The 16,677-nt window shown below is 46.2% G+C and overlaps 1 protein-coding gene across 1 annotated transcript in view; it reads right to left on the bottom strand.

Moving 5' to 3' along the window:
* The window catches only part of NCK2 (NCK adaptor protein 2), a 205,294-nt gene extending 198,294 nt beyond the window's left edge, over positions 1–7,000 (bottom strand). Inside the window, exon 1 of the mRNA XM_029604864.1 lies at positions 6,862–7,000. The gene's annotated coding sequence lies outside the window, so the exon portion shown is untranslated. The remainder of the gene's footprint in view (positions 1–6,861) is intronic.
* Between the last annotated feature and the right edge of the window lie 9,677 nt (positions 7,001–16,677).

Raw genomic sequence — 16,677 nt, 5'->3', positions numbered from 1 at the left:
AGGGAAAATGCGCGTCCAAGGGCAGGTTAACAGTGCGCTCCGGAGCGCACTGTACTGTATCGGCCTGTAAGTGAATTTCTACAAAGTGGGAAGATAACCCCACAGATCACTGTCAGAGCCTGGTTAGCTACCTAGTAAAGGATGATGGAATTCATAACTAGATTTATTATTAAATATGGGAGTGTGTTGTTCTTCCTGGAGAAGGATTAGCATGGTCACTTCTTTTGTTAAGGTCCAGAAAGAATAGGTTAAAGAGCACACTGAGAACTGGAGGCAGTTGAGAATGCTGAAGGATAAGCCAACGTGGAAGGGTAAGAATGAGACTGCACGCGACACTATTTCTACCACTAGTAAAATCGGGGTGAGGATTGGGGGGCAGTTTTACATACACAGTCAGAGGTACGAACAGCAAAGTTGCCATCAGTGAAGATTTACTGTCATTTGGAGTGGTGAAAGGTAAAAGAAGGGTAGATTTGTACAGAGTACACATGGGTGGGGTATGTTTGGACTGCAAGTTGGCAGCTGTGGTTAATTAAAGGTTCTTTTCTGAACAGTTTTATTGCTTTCAGTTAGCTTATGGGATAGGCAGATTGCTTACATCATACCTAACATAAGAGCTGGTGCAGCAAACAGAGTTGGTTCACTGTCGCCATCTGCTGGTAAGCGAGAACAGGTAAGATTACATTTCACTTTATATTTTCTACCTTCCTCTCCAGCAGGAGGGCACTCTCTTTATCTGTGAATTGCCGCCTTCATCTTTGTCTCTTGGTCCAGGGCAAGTTGTAGCTTGTTATACCACTTGGTGCTGTGAGGTCAACCAGAAGGGCTTCCTCATTTCCTATCTGCTCCACCCACTCACTTCTTCCCTCTTCTTTCCTTCATTGGTATCCTCTGGACATCTCTCTCCCCTTGCCCCTGCAGCTGTTTTACTTTTACCATTGCCTCCTCGCTATTGTCCTACTCTTTATTCTCTTCACTGCTTGGATCTCCCTCCTCCCTATACCCTTAAGTCCACACTCCTCTCCCTCTCTATTCAGCCTCCTCCCAGGGTCCTCCTTACCTTACTGGCAATTCTTCCCCTTTTCCCTTACCCTAGCCATTCCTGTCCCCCTCCTATCATGCCCAGTCGCAACCAGTCACCTGACCACTAGAACTGGGTGACTCACACCTCGCTCTTCTCATTCACTTAGAACAATTATATATACTAAACAGGAATGAATCAAGAAGAAGAACACATCACACAGGCAGCTATTTACACAAAAACAATAGGAAAGGTGACAAATGGCAACACAAAACCTCACACTCAAATGTTGCTACAGAAGTACATTTCCCTCCTAATGGCCTACTTTCACTTACTGGAAAAGCGTGTCAGAGGTACAGCTTTGGTAATTTCTGTTTGGGGTGCACCAGAAGCAGAATCTGACCACACACGCCTGCTGAAGGTGTAACATGCACGCTGCATTACTACCACAAAAATACCATCCACAGCTGCGCACATCAAGGCTGTCACTGTTAGCAAAAGCGCATGCAAACTAAAAAAAAAAAAAAAAAAAAAGGGCAACTGGTTTTTTTTTTTTTTTAGGTGAGTTTAGCGATTTGGCCTCCTTCGAGTTATTCCAAAGGTGGAGACTGCAGTTTCACAGTTTCATCTGCAGACTTGCTGTACAGAAAGAAGAGAAAGGGAAGACAAGCGAGCAAGGCAGGGAAGCGAGAGAGAGAGAGACGAGCGATGAACAAAGAGATAGTAAGAGAAAATAGAGGGGAAAGCATTTTAAAAAAATAAAGGGGACAAAGGCAAAAAAAAAAAAAAAAGATGGAGCAAAAATGTGGCATGAAAGAAAAAAAAACTGGAAAAATAGGAGAAACCCAAAATATAATATGAAAGGCAAAAGGACAGAGAGAGAGCTGAGCAAACAGTCTGAGGAAAGGCATACAAGACCTTCAAATATCAGTGACCTAAACCAGGGCTCCCCCAAACTTTTCAAGAGAAGGGGTCAGCAAGAACATTTTAAACTCGCTTCAAGGGAGGAGGGAGAGCTCCTCCGATGATTCTGCCAAGCCAGGGGTGGGGGGGGGGGGGGGATGCAGGGAGGAATTGGGTGAGGCGGGGGGGCAGGTCCCACTTCTGGCCTTCTCCATGATCTGACATGCCGGGGAAGGGGGGGGGGGGGTGTTTGAAGGGCTGTAGGCGTGTGTGGGAGACAGCGTTGGAAACGTTTCCAGATTTCTCCATAGTAGGCAAAACCATAAATAGTGAGCTTAAAAAAAAAGTTCATTTTGTATTTCAAACAAATTGTTTTGGCAGTTTGAACTCTATTAGACTAATTAGGATCTAAATGGAGGAAAAGCGCTCGGAAATAGCTGCCTGTGTGATCATGGATTTCAATGCAAGCTTTCATATAATCACTGGTCTTAAAAAAAAAAAAAAGCCTCCGCCCTCCCTATCTTTCTTATATTTTTTTTGAACAATGATTTGGTTATAACTGATTGAGCATTGACTCTCCGGCCAACTCCCCGCAGCATTGCCCACCACTCTCTCTTTCTCCAATATTTGCTCACCTAGAACACGTAGGGTGCGAGGAGGGTGGATGGATGGATGGGAGGGAGGAAGGGGTAGTTTTGTGTGTGCTGCACTCTCTCCCACCCATGCACTCTTGCTCCCCCTTCCGTCTCACTAAATGGCAGATTCACGGCATGAGCAAACTAATCCCCTCTGCAAACCTTCCTCCAGGGAGAGATGCTTGGACTTGGTATCTGGGTTAGGAGTGTTTTCGGCACGCTGCCCCCCATAGTCTGCATCCTTAGGGGGGACAATGTCCGTGCCTCCTCACCCCCCCAAAGCGCAGAGGTGGTTGGGAGCTTCAGGAACCACCATCCTTACCTGGCAGCCCTGCAGAACCATCAGCTCAGTCTACCCAGTGCCTTTCTCCCCCCCCCATGGCCTACACCGTCCTCCACGGCGCCAAATAAATAAACTGTTATGGCTGTTCTGCGGCCTCTTTCCCCGTCTTCAGCCCAAGAACCTCTGAGCTACCAGCGAGTAAGGTGGCAAGGTTGGGAATTGTAGGGAGACAGCTCACGTTTACCACTGAATTATCAAACATGAATCATAACAGCCAAGAAACTGGCAGGCCCCTAAGCACCGGCACAGCAAGAGAAAGACTTTTACCCGGGTGAACTGTAAAACTGCACTGTCTCGGTGGAACATGAAGAACACCTTATCGGATCTGCCTGTTTGCATGTTCCTGGGTCAACAGGAGCAAAGCAGACCCAGGGACAACCGCTTAAGCCCATGGATGAGCCAAGGCAAGCTAAGGTCTGAAAGACCCTCACCCTTAAAGGGGGAGGACAGTCGGAGAAGGAGAAAGATGCTGACACTGGCAGACAGCTTGGCATACAGACGAGGCAGTTCTACCCCGAAGAAATGGGGGAAGGGGGAAACACCCTCCACTCACCACATGATTATGCATGAGGTTATGCATATTAACCAGCTGGGAAGTACAAGATGGGGGGGAGGGTAACGGGCCCCCTGGAGAGAGGCTAAAGCGAAGGACCACCTGAAGGAGGAAAAGGAAGGTGCAAACCCTGAGAGCGACCCTGAAACCTGTGCCGAAGCATTCCTGAAAGTGAAGGGGGGGGGGGGGGGGGGGGGGGCCCAGAAGCAGACCAGCCCTCCCTGCTATCGAGAAGGGAGGAGACCGGAGAGACGAGGTGCCTGCTCAGGTGCGGAGAGCGACACGGAGTCTGAGACAGTGAGGAGGCAAAAGCAAGCCCCCCTTCCTGGACAGCCTGCCCGCTCTGCCAGTACCAAGCCTCTCCCCTGCCTCATTCTCCAGCTGGAGCCTGCTTCAGAGGGGAACAGAGATATCACCTGACGTCTGGACCCAGGATGAGCAAGTTAGCCCTAAAGATTAACATATTAAGCAGGCTAAGGCTTTTCACATGTTTTGTTATCAACCCCGATGTAGAACTTTGTTTTAGGGAAAACTGATGCTTAGTGGCCAGGATGCTATATCCCTGCCAAATAAAAGCCTGCTTCCGAGGAGAATACATGTTGCCTTTTCCCTGACTTAGGGTCACAAGTAAGGTGGGAGGGCAGCTGGCAGTGTCCTGTAGCAGACAGATCCCTGCACTCCTAAACCTGCTTACAGAATAACCCAAGGAAGGGCCTTCTTGGTGGCTACCCCAGTTATATGGAATTTCCCTTCTTGAAATCACATGTGGAAAAACTTAAGAAATCTTTAAAAAAAAAACCTGTTAAAAAAGGCATTCAATGGCAATTAAAGGCAGGTACTAATTGCATTTTTTGATTTTTGTATTTTTAGCTCAGTTTAGTTCTGTTACATTTGTTCACTTCTTGTTTTCCGGTTTTTAAATTTTGTATGTTTTTATTGTAATCCACTGCGAACAACAGATGTACGCGGAATATAAGAACTTTTAAATAAATGTGGCTCCACCTGCAGAAGCAGCACCAATGCCAGCAATACATAAACGCAGCCAATCAGTGGTGGCTTTACACCGGCAGGCTCCGCCCATGCCATTCTGAGGTGCTGCTACTTGCAAACTGAGTTGGCCGTAGCGTGCACTTAAGCTGGTGCAAGCCAGATCAGGCTCCTTCCATCACCTCTTCTGCAGGCCAAATCAAGCTGCTTCTGCTATCTCTGCGGGAGCAGATTGAAATTCCCAAGTGATATTATTTATGCATTATATACGTATCCCTAGAGCCCGGCACCTGGCGATAAAGAAATAAGTGAGACGTGTCTCGCTCTCAAAAGGGTGATTATTCAGATTCAGTGCAAGGAATTTGTGGTGATGACTCTGAATCAGAAAGTCCAGAGGATTCAGGACTTTTTACAGAGGAAAAAAAAACGTTTCAGATATATTTGCAAACTTTATTTTGGATTTATTTTGTTTCGGCTTATAGTTTACAGCCTCAGGACCCAAAACTGCATGAAAAGATAAACGTAATCACGGTATGCTATAAATGAATCCAAGAGCCTGTGTTTAAAAAACAAAACAAAACACCAAAACAAAAAAATACTGAAAACCTGTGTGTGAAAGCCTAGCTGAGAATGTGTGAAAATGAGCATGTGAAGATGTGTCTGTGTGTAAAAACACAGTGTAACAATACTGAAGACAATCTATTCAACAGAAAGAAAACCAAACCTAGATGTAATACATATTGAGGTCAAGTTTCAGCAGGTGCCAAAGTAGGCGGGTAGCCGCATAACAGTAATCACATAAAAATCTGCCCCAGATTTTCAAGCAGCTGTTCGTAGGAGCTGTGCTGTTCCAAAATTCTGACTATACGCAGACAAAAATGAACACTTATACTGAAGTGTGTACCCACATGGATTTGGGGCCGATTTAATAAAAAGTGCAGGAGAGCCAGCGCTCGGTGCTGAGCGCCCACTCTCCCGGGCATGTGAATCTCTATTTAAATGAGGCCTCGCGCTAAAAAGAAGGTGCTAGGGACAACAGTGTGCCTCTAGCGCTTCCTTATTAGCATTAAGGATGGCTGTCAGCAGGTCCGACAACCGACACTCAATATTTTACCGGCGTCGGTTTTCGAAGCAGTTGACAGCCATCGGTGCGGAAAACGGACACCGGCAAAAATTGAGCATCCGTTTTCTAACCCGACCGGTGGGCAGATTTTTTTTATTCCTCCAACTTAATATCGCTAGGATATTAAGTTGGAGGGTGAACAGAAACACAGTATTTTCTGCTTTTCTGTACACTTTTCAGGGTTGCTTAGAACTTAACGCCTGCCCTTGGGCGAGCGTTCATTTCTGAGTGTAAAATATACAGCTTGGCCGCACATTTTACTATCAGTATTCAGGCTCATCAACATGCGTTTGTATGTGATAGGGGCTATTAGTTTCAGGGGGGGGGGGGGCCCCACACATTATTACCCCTTACAGGATAAGGGGTAATAGACACCGGTGGGAAACACACGGCCCATTGTGTGTTAAACGGTGCACTCGCTTGAGTGCACCATTCTGCGGCAACCTATTTGTGTGGCTGGATTTTCTGTGTGGGAACTTAGTATTTATTTCCACGATGTATATGCCACACATTTAAAATTCAAGGTGGATTACAAAAACATACATGAGAGAAAACCACATTCACACACACACACACAGTAAAAAATCAGACCATACAATCATAGCATTTCAATAACATAAGAAGCCCAGGAGGCACAGTTTGTGTGTGCAGAAAACAGATGGCGGAGACGGCACCCCGAGCTCTAAGCAAAAAAAAACAAACTTTGCCGCAATAGGCGGCCACAGCTCCTTCGCCTCTGCCCATCAACCGAGAAGCAGCTCCTGGTACCCGAGGGAGCTGGAGAGCCAGCAGCCAGCACTTACTTAGGGCTCCCTCGGGTCTGCAAGCCACATTGTCTCTACACAACAGATAACAGACCTGGGGGTTTGTGTCTCTCTCTCTCTCTCTGTTGCCCGGACACACACACACACACACACCCAGCACTACACATCCATGCACCGGCAGGGCTGGATCACACTATTCCAAAAGCAGGGAACCTTTCCGCCGCCGCCGCCTCCCTATTCATAGCTGAGAGATTCCGCCTGCCTGCAGTCGCCGGCCCCCGGACGGACGGACGGACGGACGCAGCCTCCCCCCCCGCTCGCAATCACAGCAGGGGGGGGGGGGCCGGGCTGAGAGGCTCCCATCCCACGCCGGGGAGCACGGGGAACGGACGGCGCGAGAGGCTGCCCGGCACCCGCCCGTGACGTCACAGCGACCCTCGAGGCCGCCCCCCCCTCCTCCTCTCCGGGCGCCCCGCACGAGCCAAAGGGAGGAAAGCCTAGGCAGGAACGGGGGGCTCCGGCGCGGACTTACCCCCCCAAGCTGGCTCGGTCCGTCCCGCAACTCGGCTGCGGCCTCTTCTTCCCCTCCCCCGGGCAGCGCACGGTTTTCCCGCCAAATCGGGCCGCTTTTTGAAAATGTATAGCTCCGGTTTTGTGTTTTTTTTTTTTTTTCACCGCGCCATCGCCGACAATGAGCCGCCCCTCTGCCTCCACATTCAACTCTGGCCCGTACAATGGAAAGGCTGAAGAGGGGGAGGGCGGTGCTCCGCGCCTGCGCACCGGCGCGGACACGTCACAGGCTGCCGGCCGCGGCTTCCCGGAATCCAACCGCCGCTTCCGGTCCCGCGGAGGTTCCTGTCTCAGGTGCAGGGCACCGTGGTCTTCCCTAACTGCAGCAACAGAGCTGAGCTTAGATAACATAACTCCAAGGTGGTCGGACAGACTATAACCATCTTTATTGCAAATAGCGTGCTTTTTCATTTCATGGTCAATATAGGGCTGAGTAGGTGCCCCGCGCTGCCGGACCACAGTTGGGAAGGGACTGGGGGGGGGGGGGCGCAGATGTTTTCTGTGCACAAGCAGATGCCCAAGTGTCACACAAGTGGGTTTCACCTGACGGGGCCCAGTACGGGGCAAAACGTATTCTCTCTCCGAAGTTTCTAAAACCGAGATCCGTTAGACTTTTTTTTTTTTTTTTCTATCAGCGGAGCAGTTCGCACGATCATGGAAAACACATGTAAAAGACACCGCGCCTCCAATGGACGAGAAGCCTCTAATTCAGTTTGTAACAAAAGTCACCACCACCACCCAAAAAAGACAAACTTGTAGTCACATATGGGAACAAGATCTGAAATGGTGCAGAATGTCTATCAGCGCGAAAGAGGAATCCAGAGGCGCAGATATCTCCTTTGCTGCTGACCCTTCTTTCTGCGTTCATGCCGGCATTAGCTTTCTCCGTGGACAAGCGTTACCTCTACCTGGGTGACAGCTCCATCACTATTAACCTTGCGTCCAGTGTTGCCAGGTTTTGAGCAAGATTTATAGCCCAACGTAAGACACTTTGTAGCCCCAAACTATCCTAGGAGAGGGAAGTCCCAAGCCCAAAAGATGAAATAAAGGTTAATATAAATGGTATCTTCAATAATTATTTTATTTCTAATGTATTAAAACATACAAACTTGCAGTGTATTAACATTCTGGGAACAGATGGTTGTACAAAACTGCATCAGGCAAAACTGAAAAAGAAATTGAAACCTGGGGCTGTTGCAATAAATGAGCGCAGAAAACAGGCACTCGGTGTTGAGCGCCCGCTTTCCTAACGAGCACCCAGCCACCTTTTCTGGGTGCGCGATTCAATATTTAAATGAGGGGTTGCACTGCCAAGGAGGCACTAAGGAGAAATGTGCGCCACTAGCACCTCCTTGGCAGTGGGTGCCCAGGAGAGGTGGCTGTCAACGGGATAGGAAAACTGACGCTCAATTTTACCAGAGTCCATTTTCCTAATCTGTGCCCAGCCAGGCACTTTTTTTGTTGGTTTTTAACCTTTTGGTTTATCCAACTTAATATTGCCATGATATTAAGTCAGAGGATGTACAGAAAAGCAGTATTTTCTGCTTTTTTTACACTTTTTTGTGCTACTCATAAAAATGTGCAGGTCGAGTGCACATCATTTTTTTAGATCTGGGGAGAATGACTAATAGCCTCATCAACATGCTTTGCATGTGATGAGCGCTATTTTGCTGGGTTTGGATGCACATTTTGGACATGCTAATCCCTTTATAGCATAAGGGGCTGTGGATGTGCGTCCAACCACAGGTTAAACTGCGCTCGACTGAGTGCACTGTTTTGTATTGGCCCCAAAGAGGTTTTTTCACTCCTGCACAGTCAAGCTTTGGAATCTTGCCAGAGGATGTATCCAAGGCATCTAGCATAGTGGAGTTTACAATGGGTTTAGATAAATTTCTATAGGAAAAGTCCATAAACCATTAGCCAGGGAGACCTGGGAAAGCCACCATTTATCCCTGGGAATAAGCAACAAGGAATGATATTCTCTTTGGGATCTGCTTGATGACCTGATCTGGCCACTGTCAGAGACAGGATGCTGGGCTTTGATGGCTTTTGGTGTAACCCAATATGGCACATATGTTCTTAACTAGTTACTCCAAATAAATATACTCATTGCGCCATGCAATTCTACAAATATTTTAAGCAGAATGTTGCTTGGCACATGTTGGAATAAATATGAGTCTAGACCAATGTTTCCCAACAAGTGTGCCTTTAGACCTGATCATATGTGCCATGGAAAAGTCACCACTGCCTGATGCTCAGATCCAGGCCAGCACCTCACAGCAACAAGAGACACCAGTGGTGGTTTGTAAACGTGTAGGAGACATGTATAATCATGCATGCCTCTTCCAAACTAGAGGATGAGCCCTGGCATGGGGTAATTAATGGACAGCATGCAGGACACAGATAGCAGGGCCCCACTTTGTGCTGCACACACATTGAACACACCCCCTTCCCTTTCCTGAGCATCCTTTGAGTCCTAGCCTGTTTCCTATCTCCAGCCTGAGCGAGATGACAAAAGCATGCACTGAACACTGCATGTGACTTTCTTTGAGTGCTGGGAAGAGCAGTTGTAGTAGAGATGTGTCAGTCATATACTAAAGAAATTAATGGGTGGATTTTCAAAGGTCCACGCCCATAAAAAAGTGGGGTTTTCGCACGTGGCCGGGACCTGCATGCACCGCGCGCATTTTAAAACGGGGTTGGTGGACTTTTTGGAGGGGGTAGGTAGAATGGAAAAGGGGTGATGGGAGAGGGGTGAGTGGAGGTAATAGTTGAAAGTGGGGTTAATGGGAGAGGGGGAGGATACTGTGTTAGGAGAAACCCATGCTTGTGAGAGGAGGGAAGGGGGAGGAGAAAGAGTAGTAGGGGGGGCAAGGAGGATGGGAAAGGATGGTTGGAGAGGGGTGGGTGAAAGTAACACTTGGAAGGGGGGTTCATAGTGGGGTAGATAAGGTATTAGGAGAAACCTGCTTAGCTAGGCGTCTTTCTAGGTGTCCGAGCACCCTGAATCACACCCAGCTATCTTGGTGCCCGAGTGACCAGATTCCTGTTTAGCTAGGCAGCTTTCTAGGCACTGTTGGTTTGCACGTAGATCCACGCACACCTAAGCATGACCAGCACGCCAGCCCAATTTTACCACCAGGGATGTCGCCCTTTTGGCATGACGTCCCTGGTAGTGGCTAATGAAGCTAATTTATAGGTGTGTGTGCTGGTGAGAGGCACAGTATGTGAATGGCCAGGGCATGGGAGGAACTCAAGATTGAATTCAATAGAGGAACCTCTCCCCCACATGAAGTAAGTAGTGCCTGGACTAGGGGTTACAGGCACTTGGGGTGGGATCTCTAGAGGTTGGAAGTTGGAACGTTGTGCATGAGGTGGGTACTTTTTGCCTTGAGCAAGGCTCTAGGGGCCGGTATTTGTATTATACTGCATGGGGTGGGAGTTGGAATGTGCATGGGGTGGGTCATTAGTATCAGTTGTGAACTTAATGAAAAAGTCATAGTTTTATTTATATTAAATTATTCCTGCATAAATTGTAAAGCGGTGTTACATTTAGATTTGTGCATTTTCATTTTATTGATTGAGGGCTTCAAGAAGAAGGCCAGATGGCTTCGATAAAAAAAAGGAGGTAACTGGAGCGGATGTGGACTCTGTGGGCCGGGACTGGTGGTAAGTTTTATTTCTATAAAAAGTAGTATAGCGCTATGAAAGTTCATGGAACTTTTTCTTGAATAATGCAATAATTGAAACTTGGAACTTAATTAAATCAACATATCCTTTGTTTATTTAACGGTTGCTTGCAGATGAATCTTTCGGTCCCCCGACACGGACCGTGTTTCGCCACAAGGACTGTGTCGGGGGGCGGGGGGACAAAAACCCAAGAGTAAAACGGTGAAGTCTGTAACCTGGGAATGTAGAATATGCTGAATGTGCTGTGGATCCCTGCGGAGGGAATTCTAATCAACTTTCAAAATTATTAACGGTGGTGTCTCCTCAAGGGAGGATTTCTGAAAATGCCCCGAGGGAGAAGGCCTGCGGAGCTGCCATATTTTTCCTTCTAATTGGCAAAGGTTTTCACACGCTTCTCCTCCCTCGGGGCATTTTCAGAAATCCTCCCTTAAGGAGACACCGCCATTAATAATTTTGAAAGTTGATTAGAATTCCCTCCGCAGGGCTCCACAACACATTCAACCTATTCTTATAGAGGCCTCAACGTCATAGCTGGAAGAACAGGTATCCATTATCCATCATCATGAAACTATTCGACTGCTTGCGTGAAGTACAAATTTTCACTAAACTGGACCTCATAAGAGCTTATAATCTTATTCAAATATGGGAGGGAGATGAATGGAAGACATTTAACACACATATTGGCCATTACGAGTATCTGGTCATGCCATTTGGCCTGTGCAACACTCTTGCTGTCTTCCAAAATATGGTCAACATATTCTTGAGGGATTCTCATCTTCTCTCACACCTTGGCACAGGACCACAAACATGTGAAACAAGTATTAGAGGCTCTAAGAGAGAACAGCTTATATGCCAAACTTGCACTCCGGCAGGGCTTACTGTATGGCGGCTGAGCCAAAATCCCTACCGGTGTTTGGTGGTCATAATGCCTGTCCGGGGGCTCACAGGGAGCAAGATCCTGCGGTTCCACAAGGGCAGAAATCAAAGTTATCGGCACCTGCCCAGCGGCAAATTGTAGACATTTTTGACCAGACTCAGCACCTAAATTAGACGCCCATTAGGGACTCTTAACAAACAGCTATGGCCATTTCATCCAAATTATGTGTTACATTTTCCTTGTGTGTAATTGGTGGAGTCCAGCTAGGCTGGGCGGGGGCAGAATAGAACCATGGGTGTCTCGGCTGCCTGGCTATTGTGAATTCTGATAAACTCCCTTTCCCCTCTTGAAGTCACGGGTTTATTATATCCTGAAACAATCCTCCTCCTCAAACCATTATTGGCTCCATTGTGTCTGCACTTCTGTTGGCTCTATGAGGAATTGAAGTATTGAAAACATGAATCCTGCAGCTAATTGGACCCCTGATCTTTACGTCTTTTTTCTTCGGTTTCTGAGGCGTTATCATGCCTGATGCATCAAGGAGTAAAGAGGAAAGTTCTGCCTTCTGCTCTTCTGTAACTTTCTTTCTTTGAACAGTGGATAAAGGTGTAAAGAAGGAAACTCTGCCCTTCGCCTTCCTGAACTATTTCATGTCTGTGTATTAGTGCAGGCTGTTGTGGTTTGTATAGCGATAAATCCTTGTTTAGTTGCGTGAGACTAATGAGTCAATGCAAGTAAGACATTTAATATTTTAAATGATACTGTGCTTAACTGCTGAGTATGTGTTTAGCAAAAGAAGATGTGTGCAGCATACAGTTTGTTTGACGTAACTCATGTGAATTTAACACAGAATATGTGAGGCAGTCTGCTGAGCCAAGACAGAAAGGAACCTGCCCTGGTGTAATGCCTAAACGTTGTTCGTAATTAAGGTTTTTACTGCACTGTTAGGACTTCAGGTTGCCTAGTGCCTTTGAGGTAGGAGGATCTTTTCTGCTGTCAGCTATTGGAGCTTTGATTTTCCAGGGGACTCACCAACACAAGCTGCAGCAACAATTTCCACCAGCATTTTGTGCTTCGGATCAGAAGCACAGGAGGACAATTGATTTGGGACATTGGTTGTTTGCCATGGATGGACTTGCTGTAGCCTGTAGGAGGATAGGCAATTCTGGTCCTGAAGTACCACAAATAACTCTGGCTTTCAAGATATCTACAATGAATGTACATGGGATATATTTGCATACGGTGGAGGGAGTGCATGCAAATATGACTCATACATATTCATTCTGTATATCCTGAAAACCAAATTAACAAAAGAGACCCCAATTACATAGATTAATAACAATGAAAGTAGGTATTTGGTCAAGAGTACACTTTTGACCAGGTACCTATTTTCGTTGTTATCCTGTAAACCAAACCTGTATATGGCACTCCAGGACAAGAGTTGCCTACCCTTGTCCTATAGTAATAGTGCATTCTAGCATCCTTTGCAAGTGAACGTAATTGCATGAATCTGTGAGCCTTTTGCACATGTGTTTTGTGAGTAGCTTAACAAATCTGTTCATTTCTAATAAAACCGTTTTTTTATGGAAGCAAGTTGTGCAACTTCATTGCTGATGCTGGGTTAGTGTCTGAAACCGAAAAGCTTGCAGTCTTGAATGTTATACAACCTTGCAACACCACGGAGTCATTGTCCTATGTAAAGTTGCACATGGACATGATAGAAGCTGTCCAAAGGATAGCATGCGAAAACGAATTGCTGTAAATGGGGAACTTAAATCTTCCAGCAGCTGGAAGAGTGCCAGTTGCTGGATCAACCAGAAACAGGGACACATAGAAATCCCTGCAAGAGGTATTTCTCAAGCAGGTAGTTGAGCCCACTCCTGGTAGGTAACATTAAACCTGCATTGATAAATGGAGACAGTGTCATAGGGGTTATGGGTAAGATGCAACCTGGGGTTCTTTCTGATGACACAGTACTGTGATTTTAATGTAACCACTGGACCAGTACCAAAACTATACTAGAGCAACGGTCCTTGACATCAGAAGAGGTGACTTCAAGAAAATAAACAATTATATTAAAGAAAGCCTTGTCAGGACTCAAGAGGGATATAGGAGGTAGAGAGGAACTGAAAATAGCAATAAAAATGAATATTGAGATGTCGATACATCTTTTTGTCAGGTATGTTAGCAAGGGGAAGAGAATAAAGATTTGATGGTTCAAAGTAGGAGCTAAAGCAAGAGTAAAATAATAGCTTTCAGAATGTACAGATGCTAGAGGAGGTAACATTAGCAAGAAAAACTAAAAAAGGCAGAAAGGGCAGTTAGATCAGTAAAGGCTCAAAACAGAAGTAAACTGCCCAATCTGTAAACGCAGACATAAAACTTTCTTCAGATAATATAAGTGAAAAAAAGGAAGAATGGCAGAGAAATAATAATAGAATAGCAGGATGGATTTAGTGAACAGAGATCCAAAGAAAGGCCAAAAGCTTGAACACAAAAAATGGTGGGATGAACAAATGACCATTTGCAGAGGAGATAATATTCGAGGTACTGCCACATTTGAAAGTGGACAAGGCACTGAAATCTGATGGGGTGCATCCCAAAAATTCTGAAGGAGATAAAGGATGTATGGACTTTTCCCCTCACAGTTCTGTCAACTTATCACTTGAAATGGGAGAGCTCCCAAAAATCTGGAGAAGATCTGATGTGGTCCACTCCACAAGGCTTGAAACAAAGAGGAAGCGGAAAACTACAAATGTATTAGTTTGACATCAGTGGCGAGCAAAGTTACGGAAACACTACTAAAGAATAGAAAAGCATTATACCTTAAGTTCAGTGGATTACAGGATCCTAGCAATATGATTTCACAAGGGAAAGATCTTGCCAAACAAACTTGATTGACGTTTTTCAGAACGTAACCAGAATCGTAGACGTAGGGATGTGGATGCAGTAGATGTTGCCTGTTTGAATTTCAGTACGGTCTTGGACACTTCTGCACAGAAGACTGGTGAGCAAGCAAACAAGTTTAGGAGTTGCAAGAAATATTACAATCTGGGTAAGAAGTTGTGTAAGCAACAGATCTCAGAGAGTGACTGGTCAATGGGGTCCACACTGTTGTAGAGGTGCAACATATTTCAGTACTAGGCCCAGTTCTTTTTAGTGTGTTTATAAGTGACATTGTTGAAGGGCTGGAAAGCAAATAGTGCCTGTTTGTGAATTATATGAAAATCTACAACAGACTAGACATTCCAGGCTGTGGCTGTAGTTGGTGGAATTCAGTAAAGCTCATTTTCCAGATGTGCTGCAATGATGGGAATTAATTAGCGACTGAGTCTGTCTGGCAGTGGTCCGAACAGACACAGCCAAGTACAGTAATAACTAGAAGTCCTAGCAGGAACACAAACAATCTTGTAGCTTTGTCTGTTTAGCAGGCTACATGCTTCTTGTGTTGACTGAATTGGTACAATAAGGAGAAATTACCACTTACCTGACAATTTCCCTTTTCTTTAATACAGATAGGTAGATCCAGAACCACCAGCAGATGGAGACAGAGCAAAGCTGATGTCAGGGTTTATATATACCCCTGCACAGACATCAGCCAACCAGTTTTCTCTGCAAAAGCCAACTGTGGACAAACTAACAAAAACCTGATTATTAACAGACAACCTCTCAAGCACTCAGCTAACAAGATCCAGTGAGCTCAGACAATGAGTGTAATGACACTAGTCTAGGGACAGGATTAACACTTCACAGTAATCCCTGGAACACACAGCCACACAGGGGGATAATAGCACTACCATCCAGCAGCCGAGAGCAGGAAGGCAGATCCACCTATCCATATTAAAGAAAAGGAAATTGTCAGGTAAGTAGTAATTTCTCCTTTCTTAGCATTCATATAGGTGGATCCAGAACCAGTGGGATGTACCAAAGCTACTCCCGAAGAGGGCAAGAGGCTACCTGAGGTCCGATCAATACTGCACGTGCAAAGGCTACATCTTCCCAGGCCTGCCCATCCAGGCGGTAATGCCTGGAAAAGGTATGTAAGGAGGACGTTGCAGCTCAGCAAATCTCAACGGGAGACAGCAATCTAATCTGTAAGAACATAAGAAAATTGCTATATTGGGTCAGATCCAGGGTCCATGAAGCCCAGCATCCTGTTTCCAACAGTGGCCAATCCAGGCTACAAGTACCTGGCAAGTACCAAAAACTAAGTAGATCTCACGCTACTGATGCCAGTAATAGCAGTGGCTATTTTCTAAGTCAACTTGATTAATAGCAGTTAATGGACTTCTTCTCCAAGAACTTATCCAAATCTTTTTTAAACCCAGCTACACTAACTGCACTAACCACATCCTCTGGCAACAAATTCCAGAGCTTAACTGTGCGTTGAGTGAAAAAGAATTTTCTCCAATTAGTTTTATACAAGCCGTTAGGCCTGTTCAAACGGGCGAGATTCCAATGGTCAGAGCCGCTCTCTTCTCCACAACTTCTTACCCTTCCCACTTACTCATATCATCTTCCCTTTTCCTTCCATCCCCTCATCTTCCCTTTCCTTCCCCTCTCACCTCATCCACAACCCCTTCCCTCTCCCTCAGCCCTCCTCCACTCCCTTTTTCTCTTCTCCAGAACTTCTTACCCTTCCCACTTACTCACTCATATCCTCTTCCCTTTTCCTTCCATCCCCTCTCATCTTCCCTTTCCTTCCCCTCTCACTTCATCCTCAACCCTCCTTCTCTTCCTTCTTTTCTCTTCAGCACATCTTACCCTTCCCACTTACTTACTCACATCTTCTTTGCTTGTCCTTCCATCTATTCTCGTCTTCCCTTTCTTGGAACTCTGACCTAATCCACAACTCTTTCCCTCTTCTTCAGCCCTCCTCAATTCCCTTGTATTCTGTTATACAGAATGCAGCAGTTTGAATGTGTGGCGTGTGCAGGAGTGATTCTACCACCCGCGGGCACGTGCGGGGGAGGGGGGAGACGACTAAAGCAGCGCAGGCACTTGCTTCCTTGCGCGGATCCCAGTCCTCGCAGCGGGTTTTTTTTCCGGCCTGTTTACTGTAGCGTGGGCCGAACGGTAGGGATGCACGCGCTGGCGGTGTCATTTCGGGCCACAGAAGGGAGAAACAGAACCCATCAGCCTGAGCTCTCTGTGTCGCACATGCGCGGTAGAGCTGCTCTCTACCGTACATTTGCGGCACGTCGGTCAGGG

Source organism: Rhinatrema bivittatum, chromosome 5 (genome assembly GCF_901001135.1).
Source record: "Rhinatrema bivittatum chromosome 5, aRhiBiv1.1, whole genome shotgun sequence".
Taxonomy (NCBI): domain Eukaryota; kingdom Metazoa; phylum Chordata; class Amphibia; order Gymnophiona; family Rhinatrematidae; genus Rhinatrema; species Rhinatrema bivittatum.
Note: the sequence above shows the minus strand (reverse complement) of the source record. Positions and strands in the feature narration are given on the sequence as shown.